Source organism: Toxorhynchites rutilus, chromosome 2 (assembly GCF_029784135.1).
Source record: "Toxorhynchites rutilus septentrionalis strain SRP chromosome 2, ASM2978413v1, whole genome shotgun sequence".
Lineage (NCBI taxonomy): Eukaryota > Metazoa > Arthropoda > Insecta > Diptera > Culicidae > Toxorhynchites > Toxorhynchites rutilus.
This window is the reverse complement of record NC_073745.1, coordinates 23,772,798-23,785,410: the sequence shown is the minus strand read 5'-3', so window position 1 is coordinate 23,785,410 and position 12,613 is coordinate 23,772,798. Positions and strand designations below refer to the sequence as shown.

At 40.8% G+C, this 12,613-nt stretch overlaps 2 protein-coding genes across 5 annotated transcripts in view; one reads left to right on the top strand and one right to left on the bottom strand.

The window, feature by feature from the left end:
- Positions 1-2,531, bottom strand: part of LOC129764789 (fasciclin-3-like) — a 64,987-nt gene extending 62,456 nt beyond the window's left edge. Inside the window, exon 1 of one of the 3 annotated variants that reach the window (XM_055764276.1) lies at positions 2,426-2,531. The gene's annotated coding sequence lies outside the window, so the exon portion shown is untranslated. Of the gene's footprint in view, positions 1-2,102; positions 2,316-2,425 lie in introns of those variants that run through there. The other 2 variants (XM_055764275.1, XM_055764278.1) reach the window with 2 other exon arrangements.
- Positions 1-12,613, top strand: part of LOC129764786 (uncharacterized) — a 1,146,248-nt gene that overhangs the window by 853,131 nt on the left and 280,504 nt on the right. The window lies entirely within an intron of this gene.

Here is a 12,613-nt window from a genome sequence, read left to right as displayed (position 1 = left end):
TTGAATTTTTATAGTAAAATACGTTTGCTATCTTGAAGAACAATGAGTTGAACTATAATATTCTTCGAAAAACGGGATTTAAATCGGTATGTGGGCGCTGGAAATGAGCATATTCCTTAGGATGACCACCATGCTCCCACTTCCCCTAGAAGTTTATCGCTCGCGAGAGAAATAATTTCGCTCTCCCTCAGTGTTTGTGCGTCCAGTAACTGAAATAGAATATTCTTCTCTTCACTTTCCATCATGCATTGGATGTGATTATGGATGTGACTGTCTATTTCAACCCCACCAGTGCAATTATTTCAATAATTTAAATTTACCACTTACGAAAGAATTCACTTTTCCGTACATACCTAATATCGCTTCTCTGTCAACTCACAAACCGAAATATAACCATCAGCGAATTCAATTTTGCAATTAAGCCACTCAAAATGCTTAACACATTAAGGACCGCACGTTTTGGGCCAAACTTGAACGCTTCATTTGTTCGGATTCCACGAATGAAATCGTTTCCTTCGGTGTGAATGAGTAGGCCTTGTTAGACTCATGGCAAGCCAAGGACTCAACCATCAAGTGTATAAAACACGGGTTATTTCGTGATCCATCCGTAATAGACGGAAACACGCGAAACACGAGAAATCTCGTGAGCAGTCCGCAAAGTGTTAATATCGAAGCCGCAAAAAATACATCCACATGCGGAATCATGTTTGATTTTCGGTTTTTGTTTCCCTATTTCACTTTGATCAGTATTCATTGTCGTAGGATGGTTTTAATATTCCAGAATTGAAAAAAAAATTAAATTCCTAATGGAACTATACAAATCTACCACCTGTCCATTATACCCCCACTGTCCGTATTACCCGCGGTTCCCCTACAATGTCGACGTCTGGTCGTGGTATCCATTTAGGAAGTCAAATTCATCTCTACTATACTATTCTTACTACATATTATTTGTTTACTTATAACACGTGGTGCTGAGCCTTACTTAATTATTTATTTATAAATGTTGGGATATTTCCACAAAAAAACATGCGACAACTTTCACTTTTCCCATTTTCTCCCAAAATGTTAGATAGACGTGATTATTTATATCAGCCAATTTGAAACTCTTCAACCACTCTACAATTCCACTAATTTGATTGTTTCACAACTGTATTCATTATCAAATTCTTTCATTTTTCAAATTGAAGCAATGGAATCCTACTAAGTAGCATATTTTCTGTCATAGTTCAGATTTGATCATATGCGTAGAATTTTTTTCATCAAATATGATTCCGTATTAACTCCTGACAGATTCTGCGTCAGCTACCATGTATTCTCATCTGTAGTATCCCAAACATTTCATCCTAGAAATCATTGTCTACCTTCAGTTATTTTCCGCTAATCTTGTTTTGTTTACTAAGATGTAAAGCGTTGATGCTTGCAAATCACGTATATTGTATTCTATCTACACATTGCCAAGACATTTCCATTAGTCCAGCCTTCTTAATAATCACGTTCGAATTAGATCATGCTTCTCAAAGCTGAACGATCACAAACCTTCAATTGACGGCACGCTACTGACCATTCCCGAGACCTACAGGCCAATTCACACCCTACTGTCAATGCAAACATACCGACAAAACGTAAACAAATCCACGTTACGATCATCTGTAATGGATTAGCTATGGAACTCAATAATAATAATAACGGAGACTCTAATTCACGGTCACATACAACAGATATCGCTCCCATTCCGGTCCTACTTATTCCCTCATCGATTTCCGAGGGCGCCACCCATAAACAAACTCTCTGTGTAAGCAGTCGGTGCGCTATGGAAAGCCACCCAACGACAGAAAAAAATGGACCCGGCCCCCATTCCGCCTGCACACTCACACACACGGCTAATGCAAGCAAGCCAATTTATTCAGCTCACGCGGTCATCCGAGAAATGTAATGCGTTGAACATAACCAACAAATGAAGTCCAGAAGCGAATACGAGTAATAACAATCACTAACATTTATGACGCAAACAAATTGGCATCCCGCCGTGATAAAATCGACAACATGTGAATTCACTTAGCTCGTAGAACACCACTAGCCACCTTTTAGTACTGATTCACCTTGAACCTGAGCGCCCGACCGGTTGGGACTAGTTTAACTGGAGTTTCCGACGAGGAAACGGCACATTTGCAATTTCTCCACAACCACAACTGTCACCGTATGATGACGACTTTGACGACGAAATTTACAACGGTAATCGTCTTGGCGTGAACTAGTTTTCCGTTCAGCCGGCTGCGTAAACGTTCAATCAGCGCAGCGAATGCACCACCGCTGAAGAACGGTTTCGGAAGAGAGACTTAAAGAACCTCGAAGCGACGCGCTTGAAGGAGTAGCTGAGTAGCGCGCAGTGCTGCCAGACGAGTGCCGAGAGCGATCTGTTTACGTTTTCGTTTACAACGGTTACGGTTCAGGTGACGCTCGCGTATTCGCGATGCCGAACTGTTTAGGTCTGACAATTGGCGGGCTTTTCGCGCGCTGCCGCCGGGCTAAGACACACGACCGACGGATGGTACGGAAGGACTGATTATAAGTTTCGTTTGCATCTCCGCGCACAGCTGGGAGTCAGCAGGGCTTAGATCTTCTGCTGTTGTTGGACCACTAACACAAACCGAGCCATGGCTTCGAGCCGCACGGTGGGAAGAGTGGTGCGATTTTTTTTGTCTGATGGAACGAAATCATCAATCAATGAATCATATGTTTTTGGGACTAATTGCTGAGCAAACTATTTTGAGGTTGTTGATATTTTCAACTGGTTCTGGGAAGGCTTTTTGCTTGATCAGAACATTCGTGTCATGCTTACCTACCAGCATTAGAGTTCGTTATTTTCTCACAATCCCAAATGCCAATAAACCCTATTAATTTGAGTAACTACTACCACAAAAAATTAGAGCTACAATCTCGTGTTCGACATAGCGTGACGTATGTCTCGAACGAGTAATTTATTCCAATTTCACCTCTTTTAAACAGTCCGTCGCAAATTTGCCGAAATCAGTGGCGACAACCTGTTTTTCGGGTGAACTTGCTAATGATTTTACGCATAAAGTTTCACAAAACCGCGAAAAATAATGCTTTCTCTGGTTTGCCGGAGTGGTAAACAGGTCCAAGCGGGAATCCTGTCTGCCATATCCGAGGCGGGGGGAGATTGTATTTCCATATAAACGTCTTTTATGAGCGCGAAAGGAACGATGCTCCCGATATGGATGCAGTAACATTTATGGGTTTGGAAAGAACAATAACCTCTCCCTCTCTCGATCTCGGTGGTATTTCTTGAGATGATTATTCCTGGAGGTTGGGAGCACAGGAAAAGTTCGATTTCATCGCCTCGATTTTTTCCTGTCGTATGCATTGGTTCTATTTGGGATGTTTATTATCGTATGTCTTGAGTTTATTTTTGTATTGTACATATTCATTTCTGTGTCAGAAATACATAAATTTGGATATATTCGAAAAATTAAATGGAATTGATGTTACTGTTTCAGGATTAATTAAAATTTTGTTTTCGCCGATAGCATTATATTTTTATACAAACTACGCTCCAAGTAATCAGCATTTTCCTTAAAAAGTACGTAGCATCAATTTGAATATTAAATCAAAAATGAGTATTCTGACAAAACGAAATTAAGAACTGATGATTTGCAATCTAATTTTTGATTTTGGAGAGACTACAGACGAATTTCATGCCAATTCGACTGGCCGTTGGCAGCACCATCTCAGATAGTAGTGAAACGTTGTGGGTGTAAAGACATGGGTCATTGAAGCAACATTGCATACTTGAAATAATCAAAAAAAATTATTGGAGAACTTTTTGGAAAAAGTCAAAATTTTTTTCCTCAATTTTTACAAAAATGTATAACTTAAAAACTATGATACCTACAAAATTAATGTCAAAAGATGAAACGTAGGAAATTGTTTTGCATTTTTCTCAAAAACGTATTTTCCCAAAAATATATATATATATATGAATAGCCCTTAAAATTTCCAACAAGTCGTCCATACATCGGAAGATGGGCACTTTTACAGGGAAAAAGTTTTCCTAACAACCAGGGTACATTTATGACAATGTATCCTGGACTCGAAGTGTGTCCGACACGATTCACTTATACACTCTCAACAATGACATCTTAGCTTTGACGGAAAGCAGCGATCGCATAGCAATTCATAACAAGTGTTTTTTTTTTGTTGCGAATATTACGTGTTTTGCTACTTTTTATTTGGAAAATACGTCAATAATACGTGAGATAGAGGAGTTAGTGAACCATTAAAGTTAAAATAATGGAACTAGTACGCAGGATGTGCTGTTTCCGTGTTGTTGCTGTGTTGTATTTTTACGGCGGCTCGACAGCGAAAGAATATATATAAAATATTTCTATTTTCAGATAACTCTATGGCTCGATGTGTGGCACCCGGATGCGTGAGCGTTCGGTCATTGATACCCGGGTTCGATTCGAACTCGAATTATGAAAACATATCCCACAAATTATCATTCTATCGATCCCCGAGGGATGTGACTATTTGGAAGAAATAGCTTCGATTCTTTGGACAGGAATACTAAAAAACATGTACATTTGCTCGCTTCACTTCAGTCCAGATTGTTTCATTCATATCGACGGCTTGAAAGTACAATATCGTCGATAACTGATACAAACAGGTGAATTTGAACAAATCCATATTATAGTTACAATTCCTAGACACAACTATTTATTTTTAGCTGTTCCTACTGTCAGAAAGGCCAACGATTCTCATGCCTCGGGAAATCAAAACCGGAAGACTCGTCGAAAGGTCTTGATTGACATAAAGCAAAAGTTGAATCCTTTGAAAACATCCGTAACATCCGCAGAATCGGCCCAGTTTTCTAATAGGAGGAAACATGACTATTCCGAGAGGGATATTCCGTCAAAGGAAATCGGGAGCAGCACCATCAACATCTCTGATGAGAAACCTAGCGATTCGGCCGGTTCTTCTTCTTCTTCAATGGCACTAACGTTCCTAGAGGAACTTCGCCGTCTCAACGTAGTATTACTTGCGTCATTTTTATTAGTACTTAGTTGAGATTTCTATGCCAAATAACACGCCTTGAATGCATTCTGAGTGGCAAGCTCTAGAATACGCGTGATCACAGTGCAAGTCGGAGGAAATTTCTTTGACGAAAAATTCCCCCGACCAGAACGGGAATCGAACCCGAACACCCGGCATGTTAGTTATGACGCTAACCACTCGGCCAAGGGAGCACCGGTTATGATAGTTTAATTCAAGCACTGCGGCAAGAAATATCGAAATTGCCGAACCACAATTTCTCCTAGGTTTTGATTAGAAAGGAAACCTAATTGGATTATCTTTACGTTGCAATGAATAAATATATACAATAAGCTAAAATAAAATAGAAATAAACTCATTTAGACAAATTTATTATACTATCCCATGATACTTGCAAAGCTAACACGTCACAGCCTCACTACTATCGATGCGCTAGTCAGTCCAGACTACCTTTTCATAAACGTACCCTGCCTAACAACAACTTTTTTATATTTTCTTTGAAAAAAATACAACAAATCCTAATTTTGTTAAAAGTCAACATAGCGATATAATGTATTCGACAAAGTTTTAGTTCTTATTAAAACATGGACTTTTGTCGAAGACGTCATCTTTCTATCTGTTATAGTTTTGTATGAAGACTTTTGAAAAAAAAGGGTTGCTCGTAACATTTTTGTGAGTAAATTCTCACGCTTGACATGGTTCTAAATAGATAAAAGATAGCAGAGCATGTAAATTGCGATAATTTATACATAAAAATGTTACCAATTAAACATTAATAGTTTTTTTTCAAAGAAAAATATGAAAAAGTTGTTGTTTGAAAAACTTTTTCCATGTAAATGTGCCCATCGTCCAATGTATGGAAAACTTGTTGGAAATTTTAAGGGCTATTTATATTAGTTTTTTTTCACATTTTTAAAAGCATATGTTTTCGAGAGAAATTAATTTTAATTTTCTGAATATTTTTTTTCAATGATTTTTTTTCCAAACAATTCTTTGATAATTTTTAATGAAAACCTAAGTAATTTCCTACATTTCATAGTTTTTAAGTTATAATTTTTTTTGTAAAATTCGGCTTTTTCCAAAAAGTTGTCTAATTGTTTTTCAAACATTTCAAGTATGCAAAGTGGCTCAAATGACCCATGTCTTTACACCCACAACGTTTCGCTACTATCTGACATGGTGCTACCAACTCCTAAGACGTGTTGGTATGAATTTCGTCAATAGCGCAAAATATAAATGGACATGAATTTGCATGTGACCGCAATTCCATCAAAGAAAGTTTTTCCAATCTGTACTGGTACAGATTGTAAATCGTTAGCCGTACTCTGTATTGATACACGCATATTCTCGAACTTGAGTCACCCAGAATCAGTGCGTGTTATTTGGTAAAGAGTCCTCAATTGAATACATAATAATTGAAATAACATGAAGTAACACTCACACAAATAACATGAATTAAAGCACTGAAAAGACTATTTTTTTCCAGGAACGTTAGTGACTTAAGGTATGATAATAAACGTAAAGTATAATCGACAAAAACTGAAGAGATTCTGAACTTTTTGAAGAATAATTCAAAATAAGCTTCTATCTCACTAAACGATCAATTCAATGTCTTATATTGGTGTCTCAAAACATTCGGTGCGGCGCATCTTTCGTATTCGTTCCACATATATATTTTGTACGATTTTCAACGACTTTTTCTAATGCAACTTAATGTGAGATTTCAACAACTACGACTCTAATTTTTCTGGTTCTAGTGCAGATGTGTTCAAATAAATACCATTGGTCGAAGAAATTACAGGATCCGACTATAGAAGCAACCGTTTGCATACGTCCTCCGTATTGACCTTTCTAAAGCCTGTCCACGTTAAATTTCGGACACTTTTCTTTCAGTGTAGTTTATGAAATATTTCACTAATCAATGCAATATTTCACTTACATGACAGGTGCAACCCTCCTCTTTATTTCGATGTCCAACATGTTTACATTCTTCTTCAGTTTGGTAAAATGGCGTCGAATCAAGTGGAAATACGCAAACGCATTTTGCGAGAACGGCAGCAAAATCCAATACTGTCGGTACGCGATCTCGCCATAAAGCTAAAACTGCTGAAGAGTACCGTGTTTAGTGTGTGCAAATCGTTTGATCAGCGCTTAACTGTGGATCGGAAGGTTGGAAGCGGAACAAATCGAAAAGTATGCTCCCGACAGATGGACCGAAAGGTGGTTGCCATTATTGAGAAACATCATAACCTTTCAGTCATTCTTCGGCATAAGCTTCGAGTAACCGGTCGTGTGCTGTGAGCGTCTCCGTTGAAGCATTGTTTTCGGTTACCGTTGGCTGTTATTATTTTTTTTTTGTCGCCCGGGTGTGCTTTTTTCGCGCGTTTTCGAATTGTTCGAGATATCGTGGAACGCAGTGTGAACTCGGAATTGGTGAGAAAGGCTGAATCGTCAAAGCCTGGCAAGGCCAGCCGGCTTTCAGTTATCGCCGATTTGTCGCCATCGCAGTCGAAGTCGGACATCGGTGGTCAGTTGCACGCACACAATACCAGCGCGATTCGCTGCTAACTTACAGCAGTGTGAAGGAGAGCATCACTTCTTAGTGGTGTGTGATAGTGCCGAGCGCTCAAGCGCTCCGATTGAGAAGCAAGCAGCGGTTGCCAGTTCATCAGCACTGGGGTGCATTGTGGTGAATAGAAATAAATAAGATATAAGATTTATTTTTTTTTAATTTTTTTTTTAATTATTATTATTATTATTAAAAACAAATTATTAGAATATAAGTACGAATTACAGAATGGCAGAAGGAGGGGGAGGATCTCCAGATATGGAGATCTCTGATGATGACTCCCCTCTGGTTGAAAAAAGTTCTAATAAAGGAACAGCGAAGACACTTAAACGCGTTCCTACATCAGAGGATGTTTCGTCCGGGGACGAGTCTGCTAACTCTAGCAAGCCCCCCTCTAAAAAACCTGCAAATACCTCCTCTCCAACCCCCCTCGCTCCTACAACAGCTCAGATTTCGCCTCCCCATCCTATTGTCCCCGATCCCCTTCAATCCTCGTCATCTCCTTCTCGTCCTGTAGTCTTCTCTCCACGTGTCAAGGTCTATCCTGAAGATGCACCTGGAACTGGTCCGTGGGTTGTTTTCTTCAGGCCTAAGCCAAACGGAAAAGCACTTAATGTTATTCAGATCATGAAAGATCTGGCAAGATACTCCTCCGTGACAGAAATTTCGAAGGTTAGACCGACCAAACTGCGTGTTGTCGTAGCTGATCGGAAAGACGCAAACGGTATTGTCGTCGACCAGAGGTTTACCCTGGAATATCGTGTCTACGTGCCTTCCCATGACGTAGAAATCTCGGGGGTGATAACCGAAACGGGTCTGACGTGCAAATCAATTATGGAAGGAGATGGCAGATTTAAAAAGCTGCCTTTGATTAAGGTTAAAATCTTAGAATGCCGACAACTCGGCAAAGTCTCCCAGGAAGGGAAAGAATCGAAATTTACGCCGTCCGACTCGTTTAGAGTCACTTTTGCTGGCTCCGCCCTCCCTGACTACGTTATGGTGGACAAACTGAGGCTACCGCTGCGACTCTTCGTGCCAAAGCCCATGACTTGCCTGAAATGCAAGTCAGTTGGTCACACAGCAGCTTACTGCGCCAACAAGGAGCGCTGTGCCACTTGCGGAGAGCAACATGTGGACAAATCCTGCAGTGCGATTGAGCAAAAGTGTCCATATTGCGGAGGAACTCCGCACGTGCTCTCGGCTTGTGAAACTTACAAGAGTCGCTGGGAGAAGCAGAAGCGCTCTTTAAAGGAACGCTCGAAGCGCACTTTTGCGGAAATTTTAAAGGGCGCTTCTCCATTGGCCCAACAGCAACAACCTTTAACCGCAAACAATGTCTTCGCTTCGCTGCCAGTTGACGAAATGGAAGCGGATACAGCTAACGAGGGCACACCGTACATCTTCCAAGGGAATCCCCGGCGCAAAAATGTGACCACTCCCAAAGTTCAAGTACAAGCCCCTCCGGTTATACCCTCTGTTAGCATGCCTAAAAAATCGAGTGCAGCGGACAAGCAAAATCAGGTTCCTCCTGGCTTCCGTGGGAATAATTCACCTTCGAACGACCCAGCACTCGAAGGAACATCAAAAACCCCAACTGTCCCTATTTTACCGTCAAGTTCAACTTCCCAATCGGGATTTATAAAGTTGACTGACCTTGTGGCTCAAATCTTCACATGCTTTAATGTTTCCGACTCCATCAGAACCATTGTCATATCAATGCTTCCAGTATTAAAGACAATTTTGCAACAATTGATGCAAACATGGCCCCTCCTTGCAATGATTATCTCTCTTGATGTCTAATTCAAATAGAGAGGTCGGAGATATCACTGTTTTACAGTGGAATTGTCGTAGTCTTATCCCTAAATTGGATACATTCAAATTTTTAATTCATAAGTTCAATTGTGATGTTTTTGCTCTGTCCGAAACTTGGCTTTCTTCGCGAGATGATCTCTCTTTCCACGATTTTAATATTATACGCTTGGACCGTGATGACAGATACGGAGGGGTGCTATTGGGGATCAATAAGTGCCACTCATTTTTTCGAATTGACCTTCCACCTATTGGAGGGATTGAAGCTGTTGCTTGTCATGCAAACATCAGAGGAAAAGACCTCTGTATTGTCAGCTTGTATTGGCCTCCGAGAGCTGCGGTTAGCCGCAAGCAACTTGTTGACATGTGCTCACTCCTTCCTGAGCCACGATTGATCTTGGGAGACTTCAACTCTCACGGAACTGCCTGGGGGGAACAGTACGACGACAATCGTTCACTGTTGATATATGATCTTTGTAACAGCTTCAATATGACACTTTTGAACACTGGGGAAACAACACGTGTACCTAAACCTCCTGCTAACCCAAGTGCTCTTGACCTCTCGCTTTGCTCGAATTCACTATCGTTAGATTGCAAGTGGAATGTAATCCAGGACCCCAACGGTAGTGATCACTTGCCAATCAAAATTTCCATCACCATTGGGTCAAATTCTTCTGAATCTATAAACATGGCATATGACCTCACAAGACACATTGACTGGAAAAAATATGCGGACGCGATTGCTCTAGCCATCAATTCCAGAGATGGTTTACCTCCATTGGAGGAGTATAACTTCCTTTCTCGTTTGATCTATGACAGCGCGGTTCGCGCTCAAACGAAACCCATCCCAGGTTCCACCATTTCCCGAAGGCCTCCCAATCTATGGTGGGATAGCCAATGTTCCAAGCTTTATGTAGAAAAATCGAATGCATTTAAAGCTTTTCGGAAACGTGGAACCCCTGAAAATTTTCAAACGTATTTAGCCCTTGAAGATCAATTTAAAAACTTAATCAAAGGGAAAAAACGTGCTTATTGGCGAAATTTCGTGGGAGGTTTGTCACGAGAAACGTCAATGAAAAAATTATGGAAAGTGGCTCGAAACATGAGAAATCGCTCTTCAACGAATGAAAGCGAAGAATATTCACATCGATGGATTTTTAATTTTGCACGGAAGGTTTGTCCTGATTCCGCTCCTGTGCAAAAAATTGTTCGAGATATACCACAAGATAGGTGCGATCTTGATTCCGAGTTTTCGATGGTAGAATTCTCTCTTGCTCTCCTTTCATGTAACAATTCTGCTCCGGGATCGGATAGAATTAAGTTCAACTTGCTGAAAAACCTCCCTGATGTGGCGAAACATCGCTTGTTGAATTTATTCAATCGGTTTCTGGAGAATAATATTGTTCCAGATGATTGGAGACAAGTACGAGTTATAGCTATTCAAAAACCCGGAAAACCCGCGTCCGACTTCAATTCGTACCGCCCAATAGCAATGCTGTCTTGTATACGGAAATTGTTGGAGAAAATGATCTTGTTTCGCCTTGATCGATGGGTTGAAACGAATGGCCTACTCTCAGATACACAATATGGGTTCCGCAGGGGCAAGGGGACGAATGATTGTCTTGCGTTGCTTTCTTCAGAAATTCAAATGGCTTACGCCGGAAAAAAACAAATGGCTTCAGTATTCTTGGACATAAAGGGGGCCTTTGATTCTGTTTCAATAGAGGTTTTGTCAGACAAATTACACTCTCGGGGTCTTCCGCCTCTATTGAATAATATTTTATATAACTTGCTTTGTGAGAAGCATTTGAACTTTTCTCACGGAGATTCGGCAGTAAGTCGGGTCTCTTACATGGGACTCCCCCAGGGCTCATGTTTAAGCCCCCTTTTGTACAACTTCTATGTAAGCGACATCGACAATTGCCTTACACAAAATTGCAGCCTAAGACAACTTGCAGATGATGGAGTGGTGTCTGTCGTAGGATCAAACGAATCCGACCTGCAAGGACCCTTACAAGATACTTTGAACAATTTTTCAACCTGGGCCATTGGGCTAGGGATCGAATTCTCCACAGAACAACAGAGATGGTGGTTTTTTCTAGGAAGCATAGACCAGCAAAACCAAAGCTTCAACTTTTGGGTAAACCGATCACTCATGCTATGTCATTCAAGTATCTTGGGGTCTGGTTCGACTCCAAATGTACTTGGGGGGCCCATATTAGGTATCTGAGTAAAAAATGTCAACAAAGAATAAACTTTCTCCGTACAATTACCGGCACCTGGTGGGGAGCCTATCCCGAAGATCTTATAATGTTGTATCGAACAACTATTCTCTCAGTGATGGAGTATGGCAGTTTCTGCTTTCAATCAGCTGCCAAAACACACCTCATTAAACTCGAGCGAATTCAGTATCTTTGTCTCCGTATCGCGTTGGGATGTATGCCCTCAACGCATACCATGAGTCTCGAGGTTTTGGCAGGCCTACTCCCACTAAAAGATCGCTTCAATTTATTATCTCTTCGGTTCTTCATCCGGTGTAAGGTCATGAACCCATTGGTGATCGGAAATTTTGAGCAGCTGATCGAGCTAAATTTTCACTCCGGATTCATGAGTTCATATCATGAATTCATCTCCATGCAGGTTGATCCTTCTTCGTATATTCCCAACCGTGTTTGTTTCCCTGACTACATCAATTCCTCTGTGCATTTTGATCTGTCCATGAAGCAAGATATCCATGGATATTCAGATTACCAACGATCGAGGATCGCTCCAACGATCTTCGATGAAAAGTATGGGGGTATCAATTGTGATAATATGTACTTTACTGATGGGTCCACTATAAACGAGTCCACAGGATTTGGAGTGTTCAACGAATTTTTTAGCACCTCACACAGTCTTCAGAATCCTTGCTCAGTGTATATTGCTGAATTGGCAGCAATTCATTGGGCGCTGGACAGCGTCGCCTCACGACCTGTTGAACACTATTACATTGTAACGGATAGTCTTAGCTCTGTCGAAGCTATCCGTTCAGTGAGGCCGGAAAAGCACTCGCCGTACTTCCTTGAGAGAATACGAGAAAATTTGAGTGCTTTATCCAGACGCTGTTATGTCATTACCTTTGTGTGGGTCCCTTCTCATTGCTCAATTCCGGGTAATGAG